Below are 20,666 nucleotides of genomic sequence, written 5' to 3' on the forward strand. Positions count from 1 at the left end.
TCCACTGATTCAACTACCTGATTAAGAAGATTATTATGACTTAATGAGAAATTGGAAGGCTAAGTTCTACTGTTAACCTACCTTCGGAAGAAAATAAAATGTGTAAAAAATATCAACCATTTGAATAACTAAAGATATTTAGCCATTTTACTCTCATTTCATCCTCAATTGCTAATCCTTCACAACTCCACCGATTTTTTCTTTGTATAGACAATTCTTTCAAGCGTCTCCTTATTCATTCTGCACTCATTCAGTTTATATACTAATACACACACAAACCAATCAACAGTTTCTTTCCGTAGTTGACCGTAAAATTCTTAACTAATATAAACTTCGAATCAAGCAGAGATGTAAATAGAATGGACATACGATCTAATCCATTTATATTAAAGATTACACGTAGTGAGACTTATGCTAGATCTCTTTAGCATTAACTGAGTGGAGAGCTGTGAATAGTAGATTGTTACTTCAAATTTAAATCAAAGCAGCACGATATGAGTATTGTAGTTTGCTATGCACCAACAAATGATTCCCCTGAAGAAAAGAACTGCAGAGTGTAATATATGAGATCCCACAGAGAGAAATGAAAATGGTAATTGGTAATTCCAATGCTAAAGTTGGCAGGAATAATCAGGGTACACCGAATGTGATGGACGTTGGGGGTTTTGGCGAGGTTGCAAATGAAAATGGAGCACATTTCATAAGTTTCTGTTCTACAAACAATCTTGCCATTGGAGGTACCCTATTCCAGCACAATGACATCCAAAAATATACAAGGACTTCACTATGTGCCAATTACAAAATTCAAATAGATCACATAGCCATTAATAAAGAGAGGAGGAGCACACTGAGAAATGTACGAAGCTATATTATTATTATTATTATTATTATCATTATTATTACTTGCTAAGCTACAACCCTAGTTGGAAAAGCAGGATGCTATAAGCCCATGGGTTCCAACAGGGAAAATAACCCGAGGAAAGAAAACAAGGAAAAATAAAATATTTTGAGAACAGTAACAACATTAAAATAAATATTTCCTATATAAGCCATAAAAATTAAAAAAAAAAAAAACGAGAGGAATATAAATTAAACAGATAAGTGTGCCCGGGTGTATCCTCAATCAAGAGAAATCTAACACAAGACAGTGGTAGAATATGGTACAGAGACTATGGCACTACCCAAGACTAGAGAACAATGATTTGATTTTGGAGTGTCATTATCCTAGAAGAGCTGCTTACCATAGCTAAAGAGTCTCTTCTTCCCTTACCAAGAGGAAAGTGGCCACTGAAAAATTACAATCTAGTAGTTAACCCCTTGGATGAAGAAGAATTGTTGGTAATCTCAGTGTTGTCAAGTGCACGAGGATACCTGGAGCTTCAAGCTCCCACAACCAGAAAATTTTCCCCCCAAATAGGCCTAATTACCCCTCTCAGGGTGTGTGAGCTCAACCTTACCTGTTTACCCGTAATGTACCAAGAAGAAGGCCCAATAAGAATGAGCTCAGGGAAAAGGTCACCATTCTAATCCAAACAAACATCAGATCTCGGCTCCTACCGAGAAGGACCTCAATGGGGAAGGATGGGCGGGCAGTGAACCGAGAGTGGTTCGTGGTAAGTATGTTAGGAAAAGCACAATTTTTGAAGAAATTGTAATTTGTTCTGACACTAGAATTACCACGAACCACTCTCTAGGAGACTCAGAATTAGGAGGGAAAATAACTCGCCAATTAAAGTACTAAAAATACAACTGAAATAAGTCAGTAGAACACTCACGAAGACAACGTCTTCCTGATCCAACGGCAACTGTGCAATAAACAAGGGGGAGGGGATGGAGATTTAAGACACTACTGCTCACAGTTCAGCACGAAGTATGCAATACACACAACACTGTTAGATCCTCTATTGATCAACCACGACTGGCCCAACCTTGAACCCTTTCTGAGACCTGAGGGAACAGTCTTTTAGGTAGTACAGCGTAAAGGTCGACTGTCCCTTCCGCACTTCCACTCTCATCACCTGGCCGACTGCCATTTTCTTCACGTAGGCCAGAGAGGTGCCGATGCCAATGACGTCGTGTGGCTTGGCGGATCTAGGTGAGGGCTCACCTTTCGCCGAGTACACCCTACATACAGTTTCTCTTACTAACTGGCTTCTTCACCTTCCCAGTAGCCACGAAGAGCTTCCTAATGGTTGGGCGGAGGTTGGAGGTCCTAATGAGATACTTACGCATTGCTTGGACCGGGCACAATCGCAAGTCTTCTGGGTCACTTGTTCTGGGTATGGTGGGGACAGAGAACTCCTCGAACCGGCGGTCTGCCACCGCCAGGTTCTGTGTTTTGGCTATGAAGGAGGGGATGTACCTGAACACCAGCTTCTTAGACCCGTAATCGTGAGAGCTGTCCGTTGAGTGACCATGGAGCCCGCCAACTCTCTTGGAAGAGGCCAGGACTAGGAGGAAAACCATCTTCAGCATGAGCTCCCTGTCTGCAACCTGTCTCAAGGGCTTAAGGAGTGGCTTCTTCAGCGAGTCGAGCACCTTGGCGATGTCCCACATAGGGGCTTGGAGAGCTAGTAGCGGACATGACTGCTCAAAACCTCTTATGAGCACCAAGAGCAGCTTGGAGGACCCTATGTTTAGCCCTTTGAGAAGGAAGACCTGTCCCAATGCCGCTCAGAAGCCTTTCACAGCCGGCTCTGATATATCCCGGTCAAGCAGTAGATGGACTAGGATGTTGGCTATGATGGGGATCAATATCTCTCCTGGCACACCACTTTCCAAAGGTAGTCCACTTCACTTATTATACGACCTTTGAGGACTCCATAAGGTTACCCGCCATCTGCGCGGCAGTCCTCTTGGAGTAGCCCTCCCTCCTTAGCAGACACTGTACAGTCTCCACATGCGTAGGGAGAGGCTTGGTAGTCCTTTGTGGAACCTCAGGAAGTGCAGCTCCCTTAGCAGACCTTGCCTTACTGGAATGGACCACGGACACTCTACTGGTAGCTCCAGAAGGTCTGGGAACAGTTCCTTTTTTTCGGGCCACCACGGAGCTACCAGTGTCATTCTCGTGTGCCTTGTCCTTCGAAGTGTGTTGATGGTCTGATGGAGCAGGCTGAAGGAGAAAAAAAAAACACATATCTAGCCCATCCCACAGGTGTTGGAACACGTCTCTTGCTGCCACTGCCAGGTCCAGTGCTAGGAAACAGAAGACCAGAAGCTTCACATTCAGTCTAGTAACAAACAGTTCCAGGCAGGGGGATCCCCACTTCTCAAACAATGCCTTCGCCACCTCCGGATGTAGAGACCATTCGGTCCCCAGCCCTTGCCCTTTCCTGTTGAGTCCATCTGCGACCATGTTACTCTTCCCCAGAATGTACCTGGCTGTCAGGGAGATGGTGTTGACAACAGGTTTATTCCCTGAAGTGAATTTTAAAAGAAAGTCATAAGACCTAATAGTGGATTAGGAGTGAACCATCCTACCTCTGACGTCCTCCTCCCCTCTAGGGCGAGCCAATGAGGGAATGTTCTTCAATGCTCAGCAGTAAGTCAATGCTCCAGAGCTGCTTCCAGCTCAGAGGACGACCCTCAACCTCGTCATCGTGGTTGAACTCGTTGTGAGTATTGGACTTAAATTCGTCAATCGCACTATAGAATTGTTCCTATGTAGTATGATAATCCCAGGACAGGATCTCTGCTGCCAGGTTGTGGATACGACGGGATTGGAAGCCCCCTTGCTTCTTGATGTATGCGACGACAGTGGTATTGTCGCACATCCGGGCCACTCTCCTTCCCACCAACGAACTCCCAAACTCGAGGAGAGCCCTCTGAACTGCTAACAAATCAAGCTCGATTATACGGAGGGCCTTCTCCTCCAGAAACTAGAGTCCCTCGACCGATTGATCTGAAAAATGTGCCCCCCCTCCCTCCTTGGATGCATCTGTGAATAGAAGAATCTCCAGAGGAGGATCCAGAAGGAGACCCCAGCTACAGTGTTTCTTGGGTCTAACCACCACCGAAGAGCCTCCCTGGTTAACTGGGATGGGGGTGTCTCACTGAGGGGTGCTTTGTCAGTGGGACTAGTACCCCTTTCAGGTCTCACTGGACTGGACATACCTTCAGTCTCCCCTTGGGGACGAGCTTCTCCAGGGACCCTGATGGAATCTCCGTAGTATAGAAATGCCTGTGCTTCACCTCCAGGGAGAGCAACAACCTCAACACATTGCTACATCTAAGCACACCCTTTGACTCCGACACCGCCGAGGCGATGATACCCTTCAACCTCTCTCCGATGTCCTGGGAGAGAGGTAGGGCCAAGGAGGGCCTTGCCTCCTTCGGACGCCATACTAGTGCTCTAGACAGGTGGAGTGCCGCTGTGATTGCGCGGGGGAGGGTTCCAGACGATCGTTAAGCCTCCGGATGAGGCCAAAGACCCTATGGAAGGTAGAAGTCTCTTCGCCTACTCCATCCTTGGTGTGGTCTCTCAACCCAACCTCGGGAACAGAAGCATACTCTTTGGTCACGGGCCTGCTGCTCCGGGGTCCATGGGCCAGGGAATGAACGTCCAAGTGTTCCTCCCTTCCGACAAAAGGGGGCTGCATGCTGGCCTTCCTCCACCCGGCTACGCTTCACGTCTGGGACACGGAGTTGTAAAACAGCGGGGTGAAGGAGCGGCGCTTCCTCTCTCGGTCTTCTGTTCCCACTTGACGTGCCCGAGTCAAGGCGGCATCAGCGGTAGAGTACTACCCTCCCACAGGGAAGGGGGAGCAACATCTGCTGCTCCCCACGTTGGCAAGGGGCCTCTCGGTGGGGACCTGAGCAGGGTTCTGGGGACACACGACCAGGTCTCTTGCACCCACGAGGAGAGATTGTCGCTTGTTAGTCGCTGAGCGGAAGCTGGTGCCGCCACTAGTTTCCCGAGGCCGCACACGTGGTCTGTGAATAGAAAGATGGTGGCCCAGTCTGAATGGAGGTCTGCTAGCCAGGCTGTGTGGCCGAAGGTATGGGGCATGAAGATGGCGGCCCAGGCTTGACTGGCAAAGATGGCAACACCTGAGCGAAGGAAGCCTGGGCCGCTTGGGCGACACGTGGTCCAGCTGGCCACGGCGGGAGCGCTGTCCTGGAGCAGGTGCCCACGAGGAGAGAATGGCGCTTTGTTACACAACCTTCCGAGTTCCAAACACTCCTGTTTGTTTTTACAAAAATCTGTGACACTTGAATAATGCCCCAACTCTGAGAAAACTATATAACTACCAGACAACAATATATAAAAACACTGAATATCCAAAGGTCTGTTACGTACACTCAAAACAAACCGGGTAATTATCATTAAGAACTATTCAAAACAACCTCTTACTTCGATTCTTAAACAGGGATACAAGAGAGTTCTGTAAGAAATACTAGTGATCGAAATAATACACTTTACATAAATAAATATATTCTACAAAAATTACAACATTTTGAAAGAATTTACGCCAAAAATAAATCACTCAAAATATCAAATCTGAACAAAACTTAAACCAAGACAAGAAAATATTACACTCTGAAAATTATATAATCACTTTACTCGAAATATCAAATCTGAACAAAACCTTAGGATAAGACAAGCAAATATTACACTCTGAAAATTATATAATTACTTGTTTCAATGGAAATCAAATTTTACACAAATATTAAATCTTGATAATTAATGAAAATAGTTAACCTTTAGCACTCTAATGATTAACCTCTTAAAGAAATTACATAAAGTAACTGATAAACTTACGAGTTTTTAGCTCACATGAAGTAATTGAACAGTTAAGCCAAAATAAATACACTTCACGTTTTTGCATGAACCTAACAGGACCAGTTACAAAAATTCATACAATATCAGCATTTACAAAACAATAAATTTGGAATCACCTTTAAAGTTTCTCTAACGTTTGGACACACTACACACGATATACTGTATGTTGGGTAAAGACTTGTTCACTTTGGAGGGGACACACACACGAGGTTCTTGAGAGAGAGGATGTTGGCTCTTTCACAGGACAGGCTGGTTCTTTTCTGCTGCAATGAATCCCTGGGGGGAACATATATATATTGACTTAATTATTCTAGATTCTTCTAGATCAAGAGTCTAGAAGCTTGGGGGAGCAAAGCTGGTCTACACTAGACCAGCTTTGTAAGAATATATATATATATATATATATATATATATATATATATATATATATATATATATATATATATATATATATATATATATGTATATATGTATATATGTATATATATATATATATATATATATATATATATATATATATATATATATATGTATATATGTATATATGTATATATATATATATATATATATATATATATATATATATATATATATATATATATATATATGTATATATATACACATGTATTTCCATTACCATTGTAAGCCCATTCTTCCACTTATACATACATGCAAATATACATGAGGGGAGCTTACCTTACGTGCTGGCTGTACACCTCTTAAATACACAAATTAAATACATGAATAAAATATTTATTCTGCACTAGACCAGCTTCGTAAGAATATATATATATATATATATATATATATATATATATATATATATATATATATATATATATATATATATATATATTTACATTTCCTTTACCATTGTATCCCTATTCTTCCACAAATACATACATGCAAATATAAATCTAAAACATCCACGTTTAGGACTGCATTTAATAGGAAGGTTATAAAAAATGAACATTAATACAATATACATCATTATGTTAAATTTTCAAAAATATATCTTCAATATTAAATTCAACGTTATATACTGAATATAAGACTCAAATAATATAAAAGAATTACAAAATCAATTTAAGAGAAAGAATAAATGCATATAAAATTACTTAAACACATCAATTGACAGAGCAGTTATGAAAAAAATTTATAAGATCAGTCAATCAGTTTTAGCATAATCAGAATTAATAAATCTTTGTTGTGGAAGAATGTTGAAAAGGGAGGTATTCTTGTCCTTAATTTTCCACCTTAGTAATTGAAAAAAAAAAGGATAAAAGTAGATTATATATAAGGTAAAACCTCTTTCACCAATTGATAACGTTCTTGCCTGGAAATCTGTTTGATGGGAGTTCGAGACCCGTACAAGCTGGATAGTTTCTTGTGTTTGGAACCTTGCCATCTTTGTAAGCAAGGGAGTCTATAGGTCTACGTGCCGAGTCACCAAGAGCCATCGTGTTCAGTCTCTAGGGCATTGTCGTGTCCCTTTTCCCTGTCATTCATTCACGAGCAATCTTTACTCCTAGTACTGTAGTAAATACTAAATAATCCTAAACAAATAAATACGACATCAGGAGATGCTTAAGGTGTTTACTGTAATCTTATATATATATATATATATATATATATATATATATATATATATATATATATATATATATATATATATATATATATATATATATATATATATATATATATATATATATATATATATATATATATATGTGAGTCCTTAACATGTTGATTTAAAGAAACGCTTAAAAAATTTCCTCATTTGTATGAAAGTTTTCCTTCATTGCAGAACCAATTCATCCACACGCCAAATCTTCTCATCGCAAAAAGAATAAAGTTTCTCATCTGAAAATTCGTCATACTTCGAGACGAGACTGTTAAACACTTCGCGAGACCATAAAGGCGAAGCGGTTCATGAAAAGTTTGAATTCAAATGACGTTGTCAGTACCAGTTGGCAGCGAATATGATGCTTCGTCGCATGTCAGTGGCAAACTAACGCTTGTTTGTCTTCCTGGGACCTGACCTGACTAATTTATCAATGGTGGGTCGTTTAGCAGTTTCGTTTCGACTCGGGAGGAGAAAATAAAAATCAGTTGGAAAATGTTCTCTGCTGGTATTTTTGGAAATAGTGTAAAGTGGGGATAGATATCTGGAGAGTTGATAGAATAAAATGAAATACTTCCGAGAGTCACCGATTACAAAGCATGAGAGATTTGACGATAAAGCATGGAAATAAACGCAATAAATCTCCGGATACTTAATTTCATCGTCTGTATCAATATATCGTTTATGCTTGTTGTCGTCCAGTCCTTGGTCAGCCTGCTCTCACGTATGTCACTAATCTTAATCTGCTGATTGGTGGTACAGTATCTAGTTCACGTCTCTGGGCAATGGGTTATGTCCCTTGCCCTTTCAACATTCTCCTACATTGCAATAATGTTTTTAATATCCCGTGATCGTTTCGAGAGAGAGAGAGAGAGAGAGAGAGAGAGAGAGAGAGAGAGAGAGAGAGAGAGAGAGAGAGAGAGAGAGAGAGAGAGCAAAAATTTACCACCCAATAAGTTTACTTTCAGTAATATATGAAATATTTATAAAGATCCTATAAGGCAAAATGGGGAGAAAGGTAGACTTTAGTCAGCCAATAGAGCAGGCAGGTTTCAGAAGCAGATATTAAACAATAGACCAGATCCATGTAATTAATCATTTAATGGAAAAATCAAATGAGTATGACAACTTCTACGTGTGGCATTTAAAGTCTATGAAAAATCTTGTGGCATTTAAAGACTATGAGTAAGCTTTTGATTCTGTCAAAACTTTAGCAGTAATAAAAGCACTCCAAAGACGAGGAATAGATGATACATATGTTAGAACACTTGAAGATATATATGTATGGGTAGTACAGCAATACTAAAACTACATCAATTTAGTAAGAAATTCCAATCGAGAAAAGGAATTAGACAAGGAGCCCCTATCTCTCCTAAATTATTTACATCGCTTCTAGAAGAACTTTTTAAGAATTTAGATTTGGAAAATGTAGGAATTAACATTAATGGGAAATACCTTAACATCTTTTAAGATTTGCTGACGACCTAGTTCTATTTAGTGGATCAGGAAGGAATTGTAAAAGATAATATAAGATTTGAATAGAATAAGCAAAAATGAAATGAAAATGTAGAACACAACAAATGAGGGTTAAGGACGTACCTCTAGAGATTGTTAATGAATAAACATACTTGGGACAGTCATTAAGGGTTTTAGACAGAAATCAAAAGAAGGATAAGCATAGGCTGGAGATCTTTTGGCAAACAAAGGAGATAATGAAAATTAAAATGCACCGGTCTCTAAAAATAAAACTATCTAATCTGATGTTCATACCAGTATCAACTTATGCATCAGAAACTTGGAGCCTTACTAAAGCCTTAGAACATAAGCTAGTTACAACTCAAAGAACTATGGAAAGAATACTGATAGGAATAAAACTAAGAGACAGAAAAGATCAATTTAGATACGAGGAAAGTAAAGTAAAAGATATTACAACTATAGAAAGAAATGAACATGACCAGGACATATAATGAGAAAGACAGATGAAATATGGACTAAAAGAATCAGAGAATGGGCCCCTCAAGATTGCAAACGAACATTGGGAAAGAAGAGAAGACGGTGGATTGACGAGCTCAGAAAATTTGCTAATATACAAATATATAGCGTATATATAATATATATATATATATATATATATATATATATATATATATATATATATATATATATGTATGTATATATATATATATATATATATATATATATATATATATATATATATATATATATATATATATATACATACATACGTAATTTGCTAATATACATATGTACAGTATATACATTATATATATATATATATATATATATATATATATATATATATATATATATATATATACATATATATTTTATATATATATATATATATATATATATATATATATATATATATATATATATATATATATATATAAAACACGCACAAACACACACATACATTATACACACACACACACACACACATATATATATATATATATATATATATATATATATATATATATATATATATATATATTATATGTGTGTATATACTGTATATATATATATATATATATATATATATATATATATATATATATATATATAAACACGCACAAATACACACATACATTATATATATATATATATATATATATATATATATATATATATATATATATATATATATATATATATATATATATATACATATATACATATATATGTATATATACACACACACAAATTCCTGTGTATATACCTGTACATATGTATATATTTATATATATATATACATATTTATACATATAAATATATATATATATACATATATATACAAATTCCTTTGTATATACCTATATACATGTGTATATATATGTATATATTGTATATATACATATATATGTATACATATATATGCATAAATATATATGAATGTATATATATATATATATATATATATATATATATATATATATATATATATATATATATATATATATATATATATATATATATACTATTATGCAATTATTTATGTACATATATAATCATATTCACTTGTTTATGTATGTAAAATTACACACACACATATATATGTATATATATATATATATATATATATATATATATATATATATATATATATATATATATATGATGTAAATACATACAAAAGAAAAATATCACCTTACTCTAACATGGAAATGCATGTCAACAAATATCATGTATGCGAGAAATTTCTTTAGAATGTTAATTCTTATAAAGAATGAGTTACTAAATATAAGCAATATGATATATTTGAATCTTTCATGAGTTATTAAATTTATGCAAATTAAAATTTTTTCATCTTTTCTGAAATAAAAGATAGACAAGTAAATTTTCGGCAAAAAAGTGGGGAGGGGGCCTATAGCCATCCCCCTGCACCCCTTACCCTTACGCCCATATGAGAGAGAGAGAGAGAGAGAGAGAGAGAGAGAGAGAGAGAGAGAGAGAGAGAGAGAGAGAGAGAGAGAGAGAGAGAGAGAATCTTATTGGAAACGTTCCTGCCTTACGTTCTGCTGGATGGGAGATCGAGTCCCACTCAACTCGATACTTTCTTATAGGGTCCTGCTCTCACCATAGTACTGTTATGGAACAATCGAATAATCTTCAGCAGGAATTTCCACAGAATTTCCTAAATAAAAGAATCATGGCCTTAGTGGGGTATAAAAAGGCCATATTTATGCAGTTCACAATTTTACTCCCAGGATGCCTATCAAGTAAATGGCTGAAAAGAGTAAAGAGGGGAAAGGTTACAAGAAGAGAGTCGTAGCTTAACAGTTAACACCCACAAATTAGAGAAGTGATAATTTGCATAGAACACCATACCATGTCTATTAGTCTTAGGAATTAAAAATCCACAATTATATACGTTGTATAATTAAAAAATGCTGAAGCTTTCGCACTTTTTATAAAGTGCCTCTTCAGCTGTAGAGGCCCTTTGCAAAATGTGCGAAAGCTTCTGTATTTTTCAAATATACAACGTATATAATTGTGGATTTTAAATTCCCTAGAGGAGTGATGTTATTTTACCTATAAACTCTCACAGTGATAACAAGACCTTACATGCCAATATCGATGGCGAGGTTATATAAATTCTTAAACATGATGATTTGGGTGGAATTTTACCACACATGAAAAGCTTATTCAACACTAGTTTCATTTGTGAAAGATTTCGCTCTAAACCTTAGGCACTGATGTAGATAGAAGTTGTAGTTATCATTTACTTAAGACTTAGGAACTGGGTTGTGTTTTAGATATAAGGTGATACACAAGTTAGTCCACAGTTTGGATTTATTGTAGGGAAAACTCTGGGTGCTATTAAGTATTTAAATTATATGACCTAATTTACTAGGAGGTGTGGAATTTCTTCCTATACAGTATGTGATTGAAGCTTTTACATAGATGAGTAAACATGCAATTGAAATTTCAGGAGATATATTTGAACGTTTACAGATACAAGGAACGCAAATACGAGAATATAAGTTTTCTTTTTAATGTTGATACTTAGAATGTAATCTTTCTTACATGACTTAAAGCAGAAGAGTAAATCCACGTCATGCTGACCGGGGATGGAAGAAAACTAGATATTTATTATTTTGGAAAAAAAAATATATGTTCTACACAAAGATGTAACAACACTAAAGTTAGCCTTTCTTCCAAAATACCTGATATGGGGTAATGTTTTGTCAGTCTTTGAACAGACTAGTTGGTTTTCATCTGAGTTCAATACCATATGTTGTTATTATTGTTGGTTTATTTTCTTCGAATCTTGTGTTTTAACATAATATAGCAAAATATATAGAGGCATCTTTATGGTTTTTATGACTTCTATATTACTGTCCTATTTCCTACCTATTTGAAAAGATTTTGTGCAATGGCTCTCTTACAGTCGAGTTATTAACATAGTATATAACTACTGTATTACTACCAAATGAGACAAAACTGTAGACCACTGATCTCCCAGAGAGAAATAATCTCTTCAAAACCAAACTGTTGAAATATCATCGTTGTTTTGATCCCACATCATATCAATTCTCAAAGTCTAAAGTATGGTACCAAATCTAATTTTGTATGAAAAATAAAATCATAATTGTTAGAACTATGAATATTTTTCGGAGGTCGTCTAATATGTTATATGATGAAAGATTTGCTTTTCTAATTACTACAAAAACTGAATGTTTAATACCTGGCAATATAAACCAGGTCACATATGTATGATGCACTTAGTTAGGAAATGCTAAAATGATCAGCAATGCTGTACTAGTCAGGGCCACCCACCCATACTAGTTGGTTTGCTGTAAGCGATTCAGATAAAAGTCTCCCACCATACCAATCCACAGTTGGCCAGCTTAGTGATGAAAACTGGCCAAACCCCCGACATGAATAAGGACATGTATGAGGCCTTTGTCCTACAGTGGACTAGAAACGACTGCATTTGTTGTTGTTGTTGTCGTTGTATGAGCACTCACCAACTGCGCTATCATCCCAGATGTATGTAAAAAGCTGAATGGAGGAAATAAAAAAAAAAAAAAGATCACGATATCGAAAAATGATAACTATGTGAAAGTAATATTACGGTTCAAAGACCAAGGAAATATATCAAGAGTTCCCTTGTTCCTGCGACTCATCACACACGGTGTGTCTTCGGAAAACCTCCAGGGGCTTCAACTCGATGAAATTTCCGAAGACCTGAATGGAACTATCCTCCGAATCCTCCGAAACTCTTCCAAGGCGTCGAGTATCTCTCGACGCCCAGGAACTAAAGGAAGGACATCTCTCCCGAGATATGCCCTTTCAAAATAATCTCGAATATATTCTTACCATTAAATCAAACTTGAATCTTCACAATGGTATAATATATTGCTTCCACGTGCGTATGTTCACTTTGAACTGCATCATGAAAAAAGTATTTTCGTCATATATTCACGAAAGCTTTTTAGCCCTAAAGAAAATATTCTTTTGTGGAATTGACTGTCTCTCCAGAGGTTGGGTCTCGCGAGTCCAAACTGGCGTCTTGCAACTGCCATTAAAAGATTGTCATTCAAATGTCAGGTCAAACTGAGAAGAGACTTGAGATGCAATGGAATGGGCATGTAACAAAAGAGTCAGATTCCAAAATGGTGATTTTTCCACGTGTATTATTTTGGCCGTTTTAGATAAAAGTCTGAAACGCTCAATACAAATAAAAAAATGTATGAATACATACCCTCTAGTCTCTCTCTCTCTCTCTCTCTCTCTCTCTCTCTCTCTCTCTCTCTCTCTCTCTCTCTCTCTCTCTCTCTCTCTAATACAATGTTACTTTCGTGATAGAAATCAGTATATTTTATTTATTATAAAAAAGTATTATAAAAGACGAGTTCATGAAAAAATTAATGCTAATACAATTATTGCTTCATTTACAGATTTTAAAGCTCTCGAATTTAGCTAATTAATTGAAAAATACCATCATATTGTCAATGCAAATAAGTGGGAAGGATGAACAAGAGGAAATGTTACTCCACTATGTAAATGTGTTTGTGGTAGCTCAAATCCAACTGATTACCGCCCAATTTCCATAACTCCCATATTATCTAAAGCTTTTCAAGGTCTATTTGGCAAAAAGTATAACCGGTATTGCTGGAGATAATCATCTGTTCCCTAGTTTGCAATTTAGCTTTCGTAAATGCTTTGGAGCACGTAATACCCTGCTTATAATCTTCAATGCTGTACAGAAATCCCTTGATTGTGGTCAGGAAGTTCGTATGATTGGCCTTGATTTTGGTGCTGCCTTTGACGTGTTAATCATGAAGCCCTTTGTTTTCATACTCAAGAAGTCGGGAGTGGGTGGGTCTTTTCATAGCATCGTTATTGAATTTTTAAGCAAGAGTTCGCAAAGAATTGTTGTTGATGGGCACCATAGTGAGTATAGGAATGTGATATCTGGTGTTCCTCAGGGTAGTGTTCTTAACCCATTACTTTTCATACTACTGTATATACAGTATACATGACATGCGGTTTGGCCTAGAAAACAAGCTTGTTGCATATGCAGATGATGCTACTCTCTTTGCATCAATTCCATCGCCTGAATGTAGATCTGGGGTTGCTGAATCCCTTAATAAGAGATCGAGCTAAAATTAGTGCATGGTGCAAATTATGGGGCATGAAGTTGAATACTAACAAAACTCAAAGTATGATTGTAAGTAGATCAAGGACAGTTGTTCCTCAACATCCGGATCTCACCATTGATAATGTTTCTTTAACTGTGTATGACTTAGAATCTTAGGTGTGATTCTCAACAGCAAATTTACTTTTAAGAAACACTTTAGGTCTGTATCTTCTTCAATTGCACAAAAAAAAGATGGCTTATGGACAAAGTCTTGTAAGATTTTCGGTGGTCAATCTATTCTGAACAGGTATTTTAATTCTTTCATTCTACCTTGTTTCGAGTATTGTTCTCCTGTCCTGGTCTTCAGTTGATTTGATGAACAAGAACTTACGGTCTATTAAATTTCTTATTCCTGATCTAGATATTAATCTCTAGCACCATCGTTCAATTAGTTCGTTATACGTGTTGCATAAGATTTTTCATAATTCTAACCATTCTTTACATTCAGATCTTCCCACACAGTACCATCCTGTTCGTAATACAAGGTATGCAGTTAATTCTATTATTCAGGCCTTCTTCATCATGTGGCGCATTACTTCACAGAATTATAGAAGCTTTATTCCAGCTGTGACCAAGTTTTGGAATGATCTTCCTAATCGGGTAGTAAAATCGATTTAACTTCAAAAGTTCAAACTTGCAGCAAATGTTTTTATGTTGAACAGGCTGACATGTCTCTTTTTATACTTTATATTTGAGACCTGTTTTAAAGCTGTTACTGTTCTTATAATATTTTATATTGAATTGTTCATTACTTCTCATATAGTTTATTTATTTACTTATTTCCCTTCCTCACTGGGTTATTTATCCTGTTTGGAACCCTGTTTTTCCCACTAGGATATAGCTTAGCTAATAATAATAATAATAATAATAATAATAATAATAATAATAATAATAATAATAATAATAATAATAATAATAATAATAATAATAATATGAAGAAGGGAAACTAGCCAGATGATGGGATGAATATGCAAGATTATGGTTAATTGGATGAGAAGGTTCTGTAAATCACATTTATAAAAGTGAAAGATTCCAAACAAGGAAAAATAGACTGAATAAGAAACGTGAAGAAGAAACCATCTATCAGCCCAGAAAAAAAAAAAAAAAAAACTGACCAAAGAGTGTTAAAGGTCAAGATGCAGTAGCTATGGCACAGTCCAAAAATAGAAGACGAAGAATTATTTCCTAATACCACATTGTGGTAGCCCATTGGAAACATCCCTGCCTCGTAATTTAATAGACTGGGGTTCGAGACACACTTAAGCTCGATAGTTTCTATTCGTAACTGCAATCTCAGCATCCTTTGGGGAAGCCTATTGGTCTACCTGCTGAGTCATCTGCAGCCATTGACTGGCCCCCCCCTGGTCCAAGGTTGATTGAGATGGGGCTTGGGCACTGATCATATAGAGTAGATACATGGTCAGTGTCTCGACCACTGTCCTGTCCTTTGCCACTGCCATTCATGAGGGATATTTAAACATTTAAAACCCAGTTAAACCTACCAACTTATTTTGGAAATGGGAGTTTTCATTTAAACAGACGTATTTCAACATTCACTCTGTTTTCATACGTATGTTCTATAAGATACGAGGTCGACTGATCTAAAATGTGGCAAATTGATGAATATAATGGCGATTCTTAGCTCTCCTCTACCGAGTGAAAGGAAAAACGAAAATAAGCGCATGCATTAGTGGCGTTTTCTCGCCCATTAATCAGTTTAGCTGGAAAGGCTGCAGTGGCTTAAGTCGATTTGGGGAGCTGCGGCTGTCTTGGTTTCCTCATCACAAAAATCAATTACAATTTAATAATTGTATAAAACTACGTTGGCCAATAAACATATACACACTAAAAGAATACAGCCACAACATTAAACATTTCATGCCACTAAACCCTTGTTCACCCAATTCTACAATTCGTCCCTATCTTGGATGCATTCTTATTCTCCACTTATATAGAGATCTCTCTCTTTCTCTATATGACTGGAACACTTCAAAATACTCCAATTTGACCTTTCATCCATTTACAGCACTGCCCCTTATTTTGCTCGATCAATTATTCTAACACTAAAACAACATTAAAGTTAATCTCAATAGCTTCGACATTTCTTTCGTCCTCATTCAACATCTACATTTCCCTTCCATAAAGGGGATAGGGCACAACATCCCTTCATATATTCCAATCATGGCTTCAACAGGCAGATAAAGTCTCTTTTCAGTCTTTTGCACACCTCCTGCCACCTTTCTCTTATCTTACCATTATTCACCGTATTTAATACCAGATTCCTATACTAAATAATGGAGCCTTTGTATTTGGTTGGGACACACCAGGTGAGAAATTTCAAAAGTTATGACTGAAAAAAAAAAAAAACATTTTAAAAGGGAAACAAACACAAGAATATCCCCTAACTTAAGTTTTCCCACCTAATCTAACCTAGGAGCCGTATCCTTACCCCTTTATCTGCCGAAGGGGGCTTCAGCCCCGCTGTGACCCCCTTAGACTGCCGTATCCTTAGCTTACACAAAGTTTCAACCCTGTTTGCTTCCCAACCGGCTTCACCCTCACAAGGTAACACTAAATCATAAGATTTCGTAAATTGTAAAACTAGCTTCATATCATCGTATGTTAGAACTACATTCACCCTGAAATAACCACCAGTTAACAATGGAGTAGGCAGACAGGATAATAAAAGTTGCTGTCAGTGCGAGGGGAGAGCGAAGATAAAGGATAATGTATACAAAAAAGAGAAATGTCGTTATTACGTACGATCGTGTGACACACGGGTGGTACAATAGTATTAGTATTCATTACTATATCTGCTCAGTTTCATTTACAATCACTACCTTACTCTTAAATTTATTCTCAACTTCCTCCTATTGCAAACACTTTCAAACCCTTTTACCACCATCTACGTTTTGTAAATATCAACTATTTATCAACACATTTTCAATGTCCCAAAACTTCACACCTACATCTAATTCTTGGACTTATTGCATCATTCCACCAATAAAACACTCATGTCTCAAGCTTATTTCTACACTTTATCGGTCAATCTTCTGCCTGTAGATAGTAGGTTGGTCAAGGCACCACCCACCCATTTACATACTACCGCTGGAGTTATTGATACCTCGGACTGGCCACATATTACTACATTGGATCCTTCTCTGGTTATGGCTCATTTTTCCTCTGCGTACAAATACACCAAAGTCTGGCTTATTCTTTATACTTTCTCCTGTTTTCTCACGAATCGAATAACATTAAGATAACAGAAAAATTCTTCTTCACTCGAAGGTTAACCACTGCACTGTAATTATTCGGTGACTTCTTTCCACTTGGTTAGAGTAGAAGAGACTTTAGCTATGGCAAGCAGCTTTTCAAGGAGAAGGACACTCCAAAATCAAATCATTTTCTCTAGTCTTAAGTAGTGCCATAGCTTCAGTACCATGGTCTTCTATTGTCTTGGGTTAGAATTCTCTTGCCTAAGGGTACATTCAGGCATACAATTATATCTGTTTCCTTATTTCCTTTCCTCACTGTGCTATTTTTTCCCGTTGGAGCCCTAAGGGTTATAGCATCCTGATTTTCCAACTATGGTTGTAGCCTAGCTAGTAATAATAATAATAATAATAATAATAATAATAATAATAATAATAATAATAATAATAAACAGCAACATACGCTTTGCTTCCATCCCAAAAAATTTAAATCGGTCAAAACAACCTATCATTTGCACAATAATTTCTCAACACCCACCACAATGCCTCTTTGTAGGTCGCCCATGAAATTATGAATGACAGGCAAGGGACAGTAACAATGTCCTAGCAGGACAACGCCATTGAGGCTGCCACATTTACAATTGAACAGTGCCCATGCCCTCTCTCCATCAAGATAGGACCACGGAGGGCCAGGCAATTGCTGCGGATAACTGAGCAGGTAGACTTATAGGCTCCCCCATAACGGACACTTAGCTCAAAAGGATGGTGAGGTTGCAGGCACTACCAGAAACTATCGAGCTTGAGCGTTTCTTAAACCCCAGTCCAGCAGATTCCTAGGTAGGGATTGATACAGGGTTGTGGTAACAACCCTGTATCAATCTAATGACCAAGATTTTCCATGTCTATGAAAGCCATAAGATTTTTGCTAATATTTTAAAACTTACATAATTTTTTCACAATAAATACGTGAACCATGCACCCACTTCCTTGTCTAACCCCTGTGCTGTGTCTTCTCTTATCAGTCCTTTGGAAACCTGCCATATTTTCGAGTTACTTTTCCAACTGAAATGTCACCAAACACTTCCACAGGTATATTAATTTGTTACAGTCGTCTCTATCCCAATTACATTTATACATCATAACAATAATTCCAGTCACTCAAACCTCTGGAACCTTTCCCTTACTTAAACATACCTTACTAACCTTGATCAGTCACTCAGCCACACAATTATAACCAAAGGTTTCACTTGTAATCATGTCTACTAATGTAGTCTTTTCGCTTTTAAACTTCTTCATAACTTCTACTTTGAGCAAGTAATTCATACACACAAGTTCAAGTCTTGCTGAATTTTAATTATCTTACTTTAATATGTATGTATATATATATATATATATATATATATATATATATATATATATATATATATATATATATATATATATATACACACACACATATATATATATATATATATATATATATATATATATATATATATATATATATATATATATATATATATATATGTGTGTGTGTGTGTGTGTGTATGTATGTGTATACACACACACACGCACATACACACACACACACACACACATATATATATATATATATATATATATATATATATATATATATATATATATATATATATATATATATATATATATACATATATATAAAAAAAATATAACAACAAATCCAGCCATTTCTAGTCCACTGCTGGACAAAGGCCTTAGACATGTTCTTATCCATGTCTAGGGTTTGGCCAGTTTTCATCACCACGTTGGCCACTGCAGATTGGTGATGATGGGATACTTTAGCCTGATCGCTCAAAGCAAACCAACCTAATATGGGTGGCTGTGACTATAGTCCATTTCTTTTAGCGATGCATATTTGCACCGACTCGCGGCGGTGCCCTTTTAGCTCGGAAAAGTTAACCAATCAGCGATCAGGAAACTTTTCCGAGCTAAAAGGGCACCGCCGCGTTAACCAATCAGCGATCAGGAAACTTTTCCGAGCTAAAAGGGCACCGCCGCGAGTCGGTGCAAATATGCATCGCTAAAAGAAATGGACTATAGTACAGCTTTGCTGATCATGGCGATACTCAAACCCTTTCACCACGTTAAGGTATCACCACTTTGACATTAAAGTGATAAAACTCAACAATAGAAACTGGAACAAACAGCAGACAAGTAACACATTCATAAGTGATGACTTTGCAATCCTTAGAAGTTGTTGTCGTCAAGAGAGACAGATGTGTGAGAAGAAATATCAAGGGTTTTGAAGGGCGATGGATGCTGCAGCTCTCTCTCTCTCTCTCTCTCTCTCTCTCTCTCTCTCTCTCTCTCTCTCTCTCTCAGTCTGCCCGAGGCCACCATCGTGTTTGGAAGTGTGACCGTCTCGTAAACCATCGGAAGCCTTCGTGGAGTTTTTTTTACATATACTGTACAGTAAATCGGAATTCGTAAAATTTTACTTATTTGATTTTTAATGAAATAAGCGTAGTTTAAGATATCTGTACAAACATAACGATGTATTAGTTATCTAGAGGTTTCATATTATTACGGCCAAATACTTTTTATTTTTACGTAAAATAGCAAACTTTGACGTGAAAAAATACTCAATTTTCATCTCTGCAAATAAAGAGTTTAATGGTCGATGGGAAGGAACTTAGTCACATTTCTTCCTGGATTACATATTGACTAAAATAAATATCAATGCAGAAGAAACCTTATAACCTTAAGGTAAGTACTAAATAGTAAATACAGTACATGCCATATTACGTAGTAATTATCACTGAAATAATCTGTAAGATAAGCGAACACCATACATAAAGCATTGAAATTAATCCCGAGAAACGTATTTTTAAC

At 36.5% G+C, this 20,666-nt stretch overlaps 1 protein-coding gene and 1 non-coding gene across 2 annotated transcripts in view; one reads left to right on the forward strand and one right to left on the reverse strand.

Annotated features, from left to right (window-relative positions):
* Nucleotides 1-3,478: 3,478 nt before the first annotated feature.
* LOC137659378 (small nucleolar RNA U3) lies at nucleotides 3,479-3,676 on the reverse strand. Its single transcript, XR_011047505.1, has one exon. It is a non-coding gene; the product is annotated as a small nucleolar RNA U3 (small nucleolar RNA).
* A 16,504-nt stretch (nucleotides 3,677-20,180) lies between these two features.
* Nucleotides 20,181-20,666, forward strand: part of LOC137658276 (uncharacterized) — a 63,153-nt gene continuing 62,667 nt past the window's right edge. Inside the window, exon 1 of the mRNA XM_068392951.1 lies at nucleotides 20,181-20,540. The gene's annotated coding sequence lies outside the window, so the exon portion shown is untranslated. The remainder of the gene's footprint in view (nucleotides 20,541-20,666) is intronic.

Source organism: Palaemon carinicauda, chromosome 19 (assembly GCF_036898095.1).
Source record: "Palaemon carinicauda isolate YSFRI2023 chromosome 19, ASM3689809v2, whole genome shotgun sequence".
NCBI classification, from domain to species: Eukaryota; Metazoa; Arthropoda; class Malacostraca; order Decapoda; family Palaemonidae; genus Palaemon; species Palaemon carinicauda.